This window comes from Ailuropoda melanoleuca, chromosome 16 (genome assembly GCF_002007445.2).
Source record: "Ailuropoda melanoleuca isolate Jingjing chromosome 16, ASM200744v2, whole genome shotgun sequence".
NCBI classification, from domain to species: domain Eukaryota; kingdom Metazoa; phylum Chordata; class Mammalia; order Carnivora; family Ursidae; genus Ailuropoda; species Ailuropoda melanoleuca.
Genome location: NC_048233.1, coordinates 70,253,661 through 70,269,585, shown reverse-complemented (window position 1 = coordinate 70,269,585; position 15,925 = coordinate 70,253,661). Strand labels below are relative to the sequence as shown.

Below are 15,925 nucleotides of genomic sequence, written 5' to 3'. Positions count from 1 at the left end.
GAAACACTTCAAGAGAAGTTGTTTGACCTTCACTAACACTTATATTGTGTGAGAATTTCCAATTGTTTTGGAGTTTTTTATTGGAGGACCTCGCGGTCTTAATGACAATTCAATTCACATATGGCTGTTATACTCCAGAACACTGTAAAAGATTTAGAATATCCAAAGCATCATTTTCTAAAATTCACAGAATCCTGCTTTCAAGAGATACCATTTTGTTAAAAATATAGTCTACCTAAAAAGTATAATTAGGGAGCCCCATGTATTATAACTCAGCTTAGAGAATGTCAGTACACATTGGCAGACTGAAAACTCTTCTTCTAACAATAAATATATCTATTACATATGTTGGACCAAATTTTTCCTTAACTTTCTTTGTCATGCAATTTTATATAATCACTGTTTGTCTCTTTTTATGCTTATTATCTCTCTTTCCAACTTGCGGAACTAATTATTGGCATAAGAAACCATATGGATATACGAACATTCTTAATAATTTTCTAAAGAAATGATCCAGATCCTTTCTTTAAAATATTTATTTTTTTATATTGAGGTATAGATGAAATACAGTGTTATATTAGCTTTAAGTATACAACATAGTAATTTGACAATTCTGTATATTACTCAATGCTCACCATGGTGTGTATAGTTACCATCTGTCAACATACATTATTATATTATTGACTATATTTCTCTGCTGCAATTTTTATCCCTATGACTTATTTATTTTATAACTGGAAGTTTGTACTTGTTAATCTCCTTTGTCTGTTTGCCTATCTCCCAATCCTCCTCCTCTCTGACAACCATCAGTTTATTCTCTGTATTTATGAGTTTATTTGGTTTTGGTTTTCTTATTTTTAGATTCCACATATAAGTTAAATCATAGGGTATTTGTCTGTCTCTGACTTACTTCGCTTAGCATAATACCCTCTAGGTCCATCTATGTTGCCATGAATGCAAGATTTCATTCTTTTTGATGGCTGAGTAATATTCCATTATAGATACACTATATGTTATATATAATATTCCAGTATATGTATTACACAATATATGTAATATTCCATTATATATGTATATATATACATATATATACTATATATATACATATATATATACTATATATATATAATAATATATATATATAATCTCCATTTATTTATTGATGGGCACTTGATGCTTCCATATCTTGGCTTATAAATAATACAGTAAAGATAAAGGTGCATATGTCTTTACAAATTAGTTTTTGTTTTCTTTGCAGATTCCTCTTTTTAAACTTACATATTAATTGAAATTCAGTTATTGTTTGTTCTCAAACAATAAAGCAGTTTGCATTATTTAGCTCAATTAATCTAACTTCTTGGGGTGTGAGAAGAGATGAGATAAAACAGGATACTTAGAGTATCAACACTTTCCGGCATCATTGCAGCTATTAGCAATGACTTCTAAGAAACTTGAGTGTGAACTTTTCAATAGAACCAGTAGCATTTCTGTATTTTCCAACCTGCTATATATTGAACTGTTACCTGACCAAAAGCTAAAGTCCCCGGATATATCCACAGAGTGTTCTGATATTTTCTTTTTTTTTTTTTTTAAAGATTTTATTTATTTATTCGACAGAGATAGAGACAGCCAGCGAGAGAGGGAACACAAGCAGGGGGAGTGGGAGAGGAAGAAGCAGGCTCACAGTGGAGGAGCCTGATGTGGGGCTCGAACCCATAACGCTGGGATCACGCCCTGAGCTGAAGGCAGACGCTTAACCGCTGTGCCACCCAGGCGCCCCATAATATTTTCCTAATAGCTCACCTCACGATTTTCCTTCAGCACACATCCCTCGGGTACCGGAACTTTTGTTTTTGTTTTTTTTCATTCCTCCAGTTTCCTAGTGCACTGGTTCCTAGGAGGAAGGGGATTGCTACACTGTGCACCACCTATCTGGCATTGTTCTGCCTTTCTTCCTCATTTAAGCCAGCTTTGGATCGTGTTGTTCCCCTCTATTTTGTAGGATTTTCTAGGTAAGACCATTTGCTACAGATGCTGACACCACTTCTCCTATTTAGTTTTCAGGCAAACTCTTCTTAAATTGTTGGCTGCTTAGAACCAGAAATCACTGACCTACTTGGACTTGATTTCTTTTTTTTTTTTTTTTAAAGATTTTATTTATTTATTCGACAGAGATAGAGACAGCCAGTGAGAGAGGGAACACAAGCAGGGGGAGTGGGAGAGGAAGAAGCAGGCTCATAGCAGAAGAGCCCTGATGTGGGGCTCGATCCCACAATGCCGGGATCACGCCCTGAGCCGAAGGCAGACGCTTAACTGCTGTGCCACCCAGGCGCCCCTGGACTTGATTTCTGCCTCCATTATTTGAGTTGACAGGATTTGCTCTACGCTCCTGCTAACATCTCCTTCCTCAATGTCTTCCTTTTTATTGTGCCCTCTAGTATGTGGCTAACTCCCCACGGCAGTGTGTTCTAACCCCATCCTGTGATCTCATTCTGACAGGGCCAGATAAAACAGTGAGGTTAATAAAGATCCTCATTACAATCACACATCCACTTACTCTACTGTGTCAGCTTACGCTCATTTCTCCATGGGATGATATTCTAGATTGAATTAGCTAACATTCAGTGGTGTAGCAAGCGTTTAATTGAGTAGTATAGGCTACTGGGTAATGAGAAGGGGAAGATCCAAAGACAAATTTAAAATAAGTATTTTAGGAAAAATACACGCATGTGTATTGGAAATTTGTCACAGTGCCTGAATACAGAAGTAGCCATTTTCAAATTTTGAAATTGGAACATGGATGTAGAATATGTACTGCTTGTCAAGCCTGCTCCTATTCAATGTGAGAGAATTTCACGGTGCACAAAAGTCATAGCTTTGTGGAACTGTTAAGTACAGTAAGATCAAGGACTAAATGACTTCATGACTAAGGTATCCTATAAAGTCATGGTGCCTGCAACAAACAGATGGAACTCTAAAAAAGGGAAATTGCAGAAGGTTTTAAAAAGGGAATCTCTATGAAGAATCCTGGAGTGAGAAAAACCAATAGGAGATGGTAAATCACCTGTAGGCAAGCAATAGTAGGTAGCCTCTACTATCCTTAGACCAAAAGGGCAGAGACAGTAAATAGTTACCACAATCCTGAAAGCTGTAGTTTTAGGTGACACCCTGTAGCTTGATAGGACCTATGGCCTTCATAAAGTAATATAGGCATGCCAAACAATGGTCTAGCAGGGAGGAGCATGAGGAGTGAATACTTGCCTCCCTTTCCTCCCAACCTTCAATCTAGTCAGCACTTCCACTATCTAATTTGAACCAGAATCTAGAAGGCAGTGGAGCCCAGACAAGGCCATATATAATGATCTGCCATCTGAGGCACGTAGTAGAGGGAGAACAGTGGGGGGAAAAGGGCAAACAAAACATGGAAACGCAATTCCCAATACTTAATACCATGGCTGGAACTCAGTAGGTATTTGTTGAATACATGACTGGCTCTCTTGGGTGGCTGGAAGAATGGATTGCTGAATGAATAGGAAAAAAAAAACAGAACTTATTTATTTGTCCATTTTTACGAACATTTCTCATTTTTTGGCAGTTCACTCTGGACCCACTTGATGAGGAATTTATAATTGTATGAGTTTTATTATGTGGCAGGACTTTTCCTTCCATTATGGAAGCTTAAAAGACCAGATCTTTGCTACATATTGTCTGTCATTAGGCAACCCAGTCAATCTGATGCCCTGGACTGAGACTTTAAATCAGGAAGAGAAATATTAGCATCGATTCCAACATTGGCAGTAGCATCCACGGTGGATGTCACGGTAGCAATACCAGCATCAGCTCCCAGTGTCCAAAGGCAGCACTGGCCATATGTTGTTACAGACACGAATCTTCCCTTGGTTTCTGCTAATTTTAGGGCTTGCTTTCAGTCTCCTCTCGATTCTGTCTGTTCCTTCACCTCCTTCTAATAAATGCTTCTCCTATTTAAGTTCACCGGAGTTTGTTTCCGTTGTGTGCATGGAAAAATAAAAAGATCTTTTATATTTGTCCAGGACCCAGAGATAACAGATCAAAATTTACCTTTCTCCTATAAACTCTTGTAAAAGGATCCTGCTACTATCTTTCTGAAGGTAAAAGTTTCTCTATGTTCCTATGCTAGTTGATTTTTAATAGCTAACATGGAAAATTCAGCATTGCAAAAGGAAACTAATATCCCCAGCCCACTTACACAAAACTTGTTTATTTCAATAGTTGGAACGTGTTAAGCATAATTGTATTTAATCTGAGTGAACCAAGATCAGCTTTTTGAGGGAGATCCAACATGAAAGTCCTCACAAGAAACATAGGGTTCAGGATCCTAAAAGTCATGGAGATGGCCTTATAGAACCTATTTCTCTAATTTGCATATTCAAAACCCCTAAGCCATATAAATTCTAGATTCTGACCTAATCTCTTGAGATTTTAGGGGCTATTAATGGCTAGAAATTGGGGAACTCCTCCAACAGGTCATCAAACAGAACAGCAAAATCGTTCTGTCACTTAAAGTGTTAAGACCAATTTACTTACCTAAAGTAAATAAAAAGTGGGATTATTTTCATTTTAGATAAATCATCCCCATGTCTTGCTCAAGCACAGCAAACGCTCCTTGGTGTCTTCTTCCAGAAATAACTTAACTTTGAGTAACTCCTCCACTCACTGGCTGAGTGACCTTTGGGTTGTTAATCTTGTTGCATCTTACTTTCTTTCTACCTGCAAAATTGGGATAATTATAGTAGCTCTCTCATACATTGGAAAAGAGGATTAAAATGACTTAATTCATGTGATATATTAAAACACTGACAGACATAATGAGTGTTCCATAAATGTTAGCTAAATGATACGTGGATATGATCAGCAAGGAACAACAAAAAATATAGTGAAACAGTACAGAAAAACAAGAGTGGAGGCAAAGAAGAGGCATGGGCAATAATACGTTGTTAGAGTATGAGAAACTATACAGATTCCTTGAGTTAACCATGTATCATATTGTTCACATGGTTTACAGTGTCCCTTATAAATAAGTAAGTAAGCAAAAAGAAAGAAATATGGAACAAATACTTAGGAGAAGCACAGCTATTCTTTGTATGAAGATGAGACAGGGATTTCTTTCAGGAGTCTTTATAAATAGGACACTGTATGATGTAATGAATGTTGTCCTTGGCAATACCCTTACAATGAGTGATGAGTTCCACAGGGCTGTTTATTTTTTAACAACCCTCAAACTAGGTCAATGGCATCCCAATAGAGTTGGCTTTACTAAATAAGACAGATCCTGCTACATAGCAAGTGGAAAAGGTTCTGGATGTGGAAGAGAGAGAAGAAGAAGTGGGAGTTTAGGGTTGTTTTGTCTTCTCAGAGGAGGGGAAAGCTACTGAATGGCTAGTGGCCCGGTCTGAAGATTGGGAAAGGTGAAGCTGAGTTTGTACATTGGGATGTGAATGAACTGATCATCATAACAGACAATGTAAGGCCTATAGGGACACATTAAATGTGGCTGATAGAGAAAGGAATGGACACTGACCAAAATCTAATTAAAGATCAGATTCAGTTCTGAGCTCTTGATTTCTGTAAGAAAGGAGCAAGGCACATATTCTGCCTGCTTTCTTTGACTTTGGTTCCCATCTCCCTGCTTTCAACTTTAGACTACAGGGCTTTTGAATGCTTAAAGTTCATTCTGCAGCATGTTGGATGTCTGACAACTTTTGGGGGCTGAGGAAGCTGTCAAAATAAATTGCCATCATAATGCAAGAGGGAAGCCAAGCTCCGCATCCCTCTCCATGCAGCAAATATGCACAGTCAGCTAGAAAAACAGCATTGTGTTTCAGCAGCCCACTGGATTAGGGAGATAGATTGGTCAAGGGTGAATTTCCAAGGACATGCCTTTGGAATTTCTATGCAGTTCTTTGGTTTTTGCATATAAGTCAGCTTCATTTTCTTGGGGCAATGCTTCTATGATGTGCACATCTACATTTAGTGAAGGAATGAGCCATTCTAGTAGGAGTAATTTTTAGAATTATTGCTGAAATTGTTTCTTCCTTATCTTAGGTCAGTCACCTTTAACATTTAAATCGACTTTTAGCATATGGGAGTTTAGCTGTTATCAATATCTTTCACTATTAAAATGGGTTTTATGATCCATGGAGTATTTAAATCCCCATTTTTATTTTAAATTCTAACAGTCTGATAATGAAAGTAAAATTAGCTAATGTGAATTTTCCTTTAATTCCTAACTAATAAAGAGATTTCTTTCCACTTTTGAAATACTTCTATTGGTCCATTTTGTTCACTTTTTTCAATAATAATGATCATCGGGGAAGGGAGGCAAAAGGCTTGGTTTGTACTTTTCACTGATTTAATAATGTCAAAGTAAGATATCCTACAACTTGAGAATGTTTTTGACTTTATGTCCTACAAATATTTTCATTAGAAAATACAATATAATGATGTTAAAGGACACAAAAATAATGACTGCATGATGCTTAATCCTACCAATGTTATAAAGCAATGTCTTTTTTACATGCCACATTTTACTTCCATGCATAAATTTGCATAATTCCAATCACAGTATACAGACTAATATTTACATTCTGCTATTTTCACTCAATATTCTATCATAAAATATTCATGATTTTACTGAAACAGCATCATTGCCACATTAAAGCTTGCCTACTGTTTTGTTGTGTGATGCCTAATATTTTGTGGTATTGCTAAACATTTATATCAGGAAAGCATTCCAAAACTAAGTGGCTTAAAATAAAACCATTTATTTAACTTCTCAGTTCTGTGGGTCAGCAATTTGAGCTGAGCTTAGCTGTATAGTTCTTTTGGTCTCAGCTGCGCTCTCTCATGTGTCCATAGTCAACAGCAGATCCGCTAGATGACTTTGCTTTGGGCAGTTGGCTTCTTTTCAGCTAGAGCAATGAGGATGTCTGCACTACAAGTTTCATCCTCCAGCAGGCTAACCATTTGCTCGTTCGCATGGTGGCTGTTAGAGTTCTAAAAGGGAAAAGGAACAACTTGAGTTGGAACTGGACAGACTCGTTTTCATGGTTTTCTGTTGGCCGGAGCAAAGCCTGAGGCCAACCCAGCTTCCAGTGGTGAAGAAGTAAGTACAATTCAGTTACTTGATGCTGGAGCTGCAAAGTCACATTGCAAAGGCCATGGCTACATGGAAGGGTAGAAACAGGTGGGCATTTGGAAAATTAAATATTTCTATCATAATTAACATTTCAGGGTACATCATTGTACTTAGAGCTCTTGTTTGTTTTTTTTCTGCTGAACAATGTCAGTAACATCAGTAAAAAGTTTAAGAGAAATTCCTGGGACTGGAATAGTAAAGGAGAGGTAAGAATGTCATAATGATAGCCCTCAGTTTCAACAACTTTTTACTGTGTAATTCCTGTTTATATATATAGATATCTCTATATATCCATTTACTGTGTAATTACTGTGTGAATGGATGTCGTTAAATTCTATATGCATTAACTGAATTCTTCTGGAACTTGGTGATCTAGGTATTTTATTATCCCAGTTTTATAGCTGAAAAACCTGAAGCTTAAGGAGGCTAAGTAGCTTGCCCAAAATCACACAGGATGCAGGTGGTGGAGCTGGGACTTGAATCATTTTTTTTTCTGTATCATTTTTATTTGAATCCAAAGCCTACAGTATTAAGTACTCTGTCTTTCCTCTTAATGATATATAATCATATACATATCCATTTAAATCTAATATGACTGAGCACATACTAAGTGCTGAATAAATAAGGACAGGATGATCCTAAAGCTTTTGGCTCAGAAACAAAAATCTTGCCTGGGATGTAGGCAAACAGCATCAGTAACATGTTCATAAAAAGGAGGCAAGGTTCCATTTAACAAATTGTGTTTCAGGAACACAGCTCACATCAACAAGAAGGAAACTAACAAGGATAAGAGTAGGCCATGGGCTAGAAAGCCTGGGTTACCAGGAAGACAGTTCAGACAAGAACTTAGAAATGGGGGCTAAGGTGAATATTGGCTGTTGGGTCTGGGACACATATGTTGTCTCAATTGTGAGACAAGGGTCAGAAGCCAGCCCGGTATGGATGGTTAAAAGAAGACTAGTCTCAGTAAAACTTAGTGATGATTTCAGTCGGCCACAAAGTTTAGGGAGAGGCTCAGGCTGCTTGGTAGAAAGAAAGATTACAGTTGACGTACCCCAAATACACACACACACACACACACACATATACACATATATATCTGTATCTATCTTTCTCCTCTTAGCCTCTAGTGACTAATTATTTTATGCTGAAACCTCTGGCAAATTTTAAAAGATGCAGAAAATCATCTCCTTTGTGAATTGCTGAGTGGCTTTCAGAAACGGTCTCTGCCTGTGGTATAGTTTAGACAAAACTGTTATCCCTCCAAACCATGCAGTAATGACAGAACACATGCCGTTTAATGTAAACTCACAGCCCAGTGCTGGGCAGACACGATTAGGCTGTCATCTTCCCCATCAGCAGCAGCAGGAGAAAAATAAAGAAGTAAAATCATCTTATTCATATTTATTAGGAGTGTTTGCAGTGGACCTGATGCCCTGATGCCATTGACATTTTTCTTGTGTTCTTGGCTCATGAACTGAGGACCAGTTTAAATTAATCCATTCATAACCTACAAGAAACGCTGACTTTTATAAGGTGATGTCACCCCAGTGTCCCCTTCTTCCCTATGCTTCATCGAATACACATATTCATTAATCCTAAAATTGGTATCATGATTAGATATTGTGTGCAAAATTTAAAAATATAATAATATGACTGAACCTATGGGCAAATAAAACCTTGAGAAAATTCACTTGTCCTTCTTTTGATTCTGTGTCTGGATACTATAACCCCAGATATGCTAATTCTGGCAAGCACAGTAGTGAACACGTAGGAAAAACATGCACATGTGCTCATGCATGTGCAAGAATGTGCATGCGTGTGTGTGTGTGTGTGCATACGGACATATGCACACTCATATCCATTTCTTTCTGGCCACTTTGTGGAGTCCAGTGAGACTCATCACAATCTCAAGTAAGTGAAATGTGCTCTGTTTCCCTTTTTATTTGCATTGTAGAAAAACCTGTATCTATACATTAATTCTTGGGCATGACCATTGAAGAAAAAGACCTTCCGTTCCCAGTATATGCAGCGATAATATGCAAAAGTCAGGAAGGAGAGAGAACAGGAGTAAAACTGTATGATGACAATAGTTTCCCGGTCATTGCAGAGAGAAACATAAGCAGATTTGTTTATAAAATTTTATAGACACAAGGAAAGGGCTCACTCGATGCCCGTCACCTTGATTCAAAGCCATTACTCCAGCTCTGCTGATTTAATTTGGAATACAGCAGCAGATTGACAGGGAAAGAGATTAAAGATCTATCACCTCCTGCAAACAACCCTGGGCTGCCCTGCCCACCTGAGAGACAGCACCTAAGGCAAGGGAACAAACACATTCTCCTAGTTCATCCAGATCGCAGCCTTCCTGTCCAGGGCTGTCACGGAGATGCTGATTTCTGCCAAAGCGCCTGCTCTCCAGGCGATGCTGAGATCAGAAACTGGCCAAAAAGGCTCAACTTGTTTCTGTCATTGAGCAATCAGTGTCAGAATGTGGCGAACTTACCTCATCTGACTCAGAGGGGACATCTTGATACGTTAGCTTGCCAAAGAGTCGGCGGGACCATGACAGCTCCTGGCTCTTGGCCTCCTGGATTCATCTCCTTCCCAAATAGTTGATGCTGCACATTAACCTTGTCCGATGAACTTCTGCTTACGTTTGTGAGGGTCATGGGGCATATCTCTCTGGAAGAGATAATAACCCAAGTATTTCTAATACTTTTATCATCACCTCTCAACTTGGTTGTTACCAGATCTGTCCTAGAGAAATCTTGTGTCTGATACCTGACGGGGTAACTGAATTTGAGTAGATTTCAAGGATCCATAATGGACAGAGCATTTTTTTTCTGTAAAGTTGATCGTGATGGATAGCCTGCACCAAGGGTAGTGATGAGCTTTACAATTTATCAGCTTCAGGTATGCAGAATCCAGACAAGGAAAGGCTGCTTTTCCTTGTGTTTCTTAAATTGAGCTTACATGTATGGCACGGGTCAGGTGCTTCATGTCTCCTACGAGGGCCTTTGTTCCAAGCACAATGGCACAAAATTTCTTTAATGTTTCAGAATTTTAAGGAGATGAAGAGGGGACCCCAGGCTTTCATCACTCTGCATGTATTTGTATTACCTTCTTTCTTCTTCTTCTTTGTCAAATATGGAAAAACCCATCATATTTTGATAGGGTAAAATAAAACCTAGAGGAGATTTTAACAATTGGTCTTTTATCTAAGTCATTGGAAGTGCAGAGAGACAGGTGGTTATGAATTCCAATCCCAACGTGCTGACAGAAAGCATTAATGAGCCCCTCCCTGGGCCAGGCACACTGATGCCTGCATCCACCCGTTATATTTCACTAGGCTCTCACCACAGCCTTATGAGTCAATTCATGATGAGTTTCATTACTTACAGCTGCAAGGAGGCAGAATGAAGGAATCATCCAGCATATGCAAGGGCTTTGGAAATAGCTTGACTGCTCAAATCATGACGCCACCTTTTAATAGCTTTGTGACTTTGGACAGGTCACTTAAATTCTCAATCCCTCAGTTTCTTCATTTATAGAATGTGAATTAAGAATAACACCTTACTCCTATATTGGTGATGGGGATTTGAGTTAAAACATAAATCTATTTAGGGACACCTGGGTGGCTCAGCCAGTTAAGTGATGGACTCTTAGTTTCAGCTCCGGTCATGACCTCAGAGTCCTGAGATGGAACCCCGTGCTAGTACTAGGGCAGAGTCTGCTTGAGATTCTTTGCCTTGCCCTCTGCCCTTTCTCCCACTTGCATTCTCTTTCTAAAATAAATAAATAAATAAAATCTTAAAAAACCCAACAACAACATATGTCTATCAATATAATGCCTAGTGCAGTGGTTCTCAAAGTAGTCCCCTGACCATCAACATCTGGAGCTCTGAGAATTTTTTAGAAAGGAACGTTCTTGGGTCTCAACACAGACCCCCTGAATCCGAAACCCTGGGTGTGGATCTTGTTAATATGTGTTTTAATAATTTCCCCAGCTTATTTCTGATGCTTGCTAACATTTAAAAACCACTGGGATAGAACAAAGCAAGTACTTAAAAGATACTAAGGTAAAAAATGCCCTCTTTTAAAAAAGAAGTCAGTTCTGACCTTGTATATTTAGTGAACGTTTCCCAACATTTGGATTAATAGAAAGTACCTAAAGAGTCAAGAAGAGACAAAATATTGGCATTCAGTATTATGGAAAGATATTTTAAATAATAGATTGATAAAACTTGTGAAAAAGTAATAATAAAAAGTTTTGAACACAGCATTATATACATAGAGGGCTGTAGGACTCACCAGGTGTGGACTAATTCAATGCCCTCAGGTATATCAGGGATGGCAACAAAAGCTACAATTTAGCTTAACATGTAAGGGTGCAGCTTAGGAGTCAAATCTCAGTTCCACTATTTACTATCTCACTGATACTGGATAAATTATTTGCTTTTTCTTCATCTTAGTTTACTCATTTGTAAGAAAGGAACAAAAAATCGTATGTAAGTTTGTTGTGAGAATTAAATGCAAAATGTAAAACAATGTAAAGCTCTCAACAAATTCGTTCTCAAAAAATTAGTTATTAGTAGGAAGCATGTCTTCTGCACTTTATGTTAAGTCATTTAATCCTCCCAATAATCACATGTAGGACCACTATTACTGTCCTCATCTGACTGGTAGGGAATCTAAGGATCGGGGAGGTTGAAACAAAAGCCATACCTAACTCACTATTATGTGCCTGAGGATTCAACCTGGAGAGTCCAATTCCAGAGCTATTCTCGTAAGTGAAGGGCATATAGTTAGTGATATTTCTGACTTCCCCAGGAGCAATGAAGACAAAAAGTGGGTTGCAAAGAACTCTCAGAAAAGTCAACCATCACGCATTGGACTAGGCTCTTCCCAAGGAGAAGATGGCATTGCCTTTTGTCTTTGGTCTATCCTATTGTGGTAGAGGAAGGCTTAGAGGCCATATCTCAGAACTGATCTTGAAGAAATAAGCAATATTAGAGGAGAAACGAAAGAACACCCCAAAGTTGGGGGAAGTACTCCCCTCCTTGAGCTCATTCTTGAAGAGATGAATGAAGGGGGGGTTACTTTGGACTGGGTTTAAGAGAAGAGTTTCGGTGAGGATGGATGGTGTTGTGGGAGGAATTTGACAAGCTGTTTTCCTCCTCTGGCAAATCTTCTCTGGCCTCAGTTTTCTTATCTATGAAATGTGATAGTTGAACTAAATGAATAATAAGGTCTTCTGTAGTTGTATAGAATATTCTAAGATATTTTTTTCTAGGTATGAGGATAAAGGTGTAGTATAAAAGAGGAGGTATTCTGAGAAAGCAGGGAAAGAGACTTGCCAATATTTGGGGTTTGTCTCTTGATTAAAGCATAGCTCAATGCCCTTGACACCTCAGAGTTGTGCCCCTGGGACCAAAGCAATGTGGATTTGCTTCTAGCTTCACTTGTAGATTTGTTTCTCTTTCTGAATAAAGCTACTGTTAATTTTCTGCAGCCATCTCTATCATGACAGTTTTTCCCACTTCATAATTATATAAATTACTTGATTTGGGATTATATGGACTTGCTTTAAAAAGAGCAAAGTGAGGCCATAAAGCTTTTTTTTTTATCAGTTGAAATCTATCAGTAAACATTTTTCACTCTGAATGCCAATCTTACCTCTTTCTTTCTTTCTTTTTTCTTTCTTTTTCTCTTTCTTTTTTTCTTTCTTTCTTTAGATAGATTCATTTATCTATTTTAGAGAGAGTTGGGGGGACAGAGCGAGAGGGAGAAAATCCTCAGGCAGACTCCCTGCCTAGTGTGGAGCCTGACATGGGGCTCGATCCCAGGACCCTGAGATCACGACCTAAGCTAAAACCAAGACTCGGATAATACTCAACTAACTGAACCACCCAGGCACCCCCCAATCTCACCATTTTCTAACACAAGTTTCCAATCACATAGTAGAAAAGTACAAGGTAACTACATGACTCCAAACAGTATCCTATGGTGAGGGTAGAGAGGGAATGAAGGAGGTGGGAGAAGACATAAGAAAGATCCATTTAGATAAATTTAAAGAAAAATCCTACTTCTAAAAAGTACTACATTATCCAAATAGAAGAAAGAACTTGATGTCAAAAAATTAGTGTTGCCAAGCAAGGGCTTTGAGGCCCAGTTCCTATATGTAATGCTCACCAGTGTTTTCTGAATTTGAGTTTGGCAATGAATGTGGATATGCTAATTTTTCCTAGCAACTCCTTGTGCACTAAGTGTACCAGACATCCAGTAAATCCATTTCTATTATTCTTGATAGGTTGTTAATTTTTATGGAAGTCAGTCATGATGATGATCTGGGTCATTGTAGAATACAAGAAGGGTTTACTTCACATTTAAAATGTATGTTTCTAGTGGAAATAATCAGAACCTTTTAAAACAAGGACATATTCTGCCAAGAATCAATAGTTCAGACAAAAGGTAAAGCTTTCAGAATTAGCAAGATATTAATGATTTTATGAAAATGTCATTTTATACCTTCAACTGCACATAATATCCAAATTAATGGACAATAATACATTTGACAAGTAGATATTCTAATGGGCCTGCTATCTGAATGGGCCTTCTTAGAGCATAAGTATAAATCTGACTGAAGTGCCACCAAAATCCAGACTCTGGAGAAAAAATGAACAAAGATATTTCTCTGCCTTTGTATGAGATAATAGCACCACAGACAGAATTTGGATCATAATCAACTAGGGAAGCCTAGTTTGTAGATTAAACAGTAGTGGCTGGGGCGCCTGGGTGGCTCATTCGGTTGAACGCCCGACCCTTGATCTGAGCTCAGATCATGTTCCTCAGGGTAGAGAGATTGAGCCCCATATGGGGCTCTGCACTCAGCAGGGGGTCTGCTTGAGATTCTCTTCTTCACTTTTTCCCTCTGCCCCTCCCCCTGCTCACACAATTTCTCTCTAAAATAAATCTTAAAAAAAAATAGTGCCTACTTATCCCCAGCCCCAAATTATGGTAAGGCTCTAAATGGGAGGATGGGTAAGTGGGTTAGAACTGGACTAGGCTATGTCAAGAAAAGATCAGAGAAGGACTACAAGTGCTGTAAGACTAAGGGAAAAATGAGGGTGTAGACATCTGTCTGTATGTTCTGATGGCTACATGGCTTACAGGCCAAAGGTGGGGGTGGGGGACAAAAGCTTAAAGGATCCAGACATAATATAATGATACAACATTTGTTTTACTTGAGAAGAATCATTTGTAACTAGCACATTAATGCTTATCAGGACACATTTTATTCTCAAGTGTTAATGTTGAACATTTACCCTGAAATTATGTTGGTACCTTTAATTGTCTTAGAGAACATTTTTTTTTTTTAAGCTCATCCCATAAAGGTAAACTTAGGCTTATGGTGACATAACCAAACCTTCTCATTTAAGTGGCCTTCAAATGAATGAGTTTGATATATTCTGTTTATTTTTTTCACCTGTTTTGGAAGCACAGCATAAATACTTCTTAAAAAGCCACAAATGACATATATTTTCCTTAGTGTGAAAATTTATATTTTAAGATACACTGTTGTAGCCAAATGTTTTATCCACCCCTATATCTAAAACACTATTTTTTATAGTTTTATAATAAAAAGTCTAATACAAGACAGCTCAAGAATTTGTATCAAATGCTACCGGTGAAGTAACTGCATGAGAAGGTGGTTATTAATATTCTTTGATGTATCCATGACTTTCACTACAGAAATGTAAGAATATAAACCAAATGATGACAGAAAACATAAGCAGTAGAGCCTGAAGAGTAGGTGGAGACGGATTCTAGCATAACATGGTATATAACAGTTTAGACTTCTGATGATGCAGTTCTGGATACTCTCTCTTGCTAGTTCGATGATATTCAACAATTTTCTTGACTCACACAAAGCTCAGATTTTCTCGTACGTAAATTCTTAGGAGGCTGTGATGATCAAAGGAAAAAATGTGTATAAAATACTTAGCACAGTGCCTTGTACCAAATAAACATTCAATAATACACTTTAGCCGTGAGCATTATTAAGCATCACAACTGTACTGGCAAGGTGCTGCCACTGCTATCCCCTACCCCTCACCTCTGCTTTTCTATAACACACACACATGCTTCCACTACCAAGAATGGAAAGAATGTAAGTAAGGTAAGACTATAATAAAAGTAAGCAGACAAAGTCCTGGACCAGGACCCAGGGACCAAGGTTGATTCTTCCGTTCTGTGACTGACTTGTTAAGTCAGATCAGATAAAAATTTTTCTCTCTCTAGTTCTTCCTTTGCAGTTAAGATGAAACTTGACAGCTAGATATATTTCTCGATTAAATAGATCATTAAAGGTTAAAAATGGCACTCACTACTTTAGGCATGAAAAAGAACACGAAACCCTGTAGTCATTCTTTTATTTCCTCTTTACAAGAGGAAATATAAACATTTTTCTTTGTAGTATTGTTATTTCATGTTTTAAAACTCTTTTTTTTTCCCTAATAGGTTTATTTTGAACAGTGTCTCATATTCTTATTCCTCTCTCTTGGCTTAGTACTCTACATTATTTTTTAATGTTACACAAACCATTTCTTCAAAAGTTTCTTTGCAACAGGAGGCTTCTTCTCTGTAAATTTCCAACACAATCTCTCCTATGGAGAGAAGCTATAGTTGATTCACAATATGGATTGCTGCTTCAATTGCCTGAATTGCTTATTCATCCTGTTTTGG

General features: G+C 37.9%; 2 long non-coding RNA genes across 2 annotated transcripts in view; one reads left to right on the top strand and one right to left on the bottom strand.

Moving 5' to 3' along the window:
* LOC117796738 overlaps nucleotides 1-15,925 on the top strand; it is a 455,682-nt gene that overhangs the window by 303,873 nt on the left and 135,884 nt on the right. The gene's annotated exons all lie outside the window — the stretch shown is intronic.
* LOC117796737 overlaps nucleotides 14,681-15,925 on the bottom strand; it is a 32,235-nt gene continuing 30,990 nt past the window's right edge. The window contains exon 4 of the long non-coding RNA XR_004621394.1: nucleotides 14,681-15,145. This is a non-coding gene — a long non-coding RNA (uncharacterized LOC117796737). The remainder of the gene's footprint in view (nucleotides 15,146-15,925) is intronic.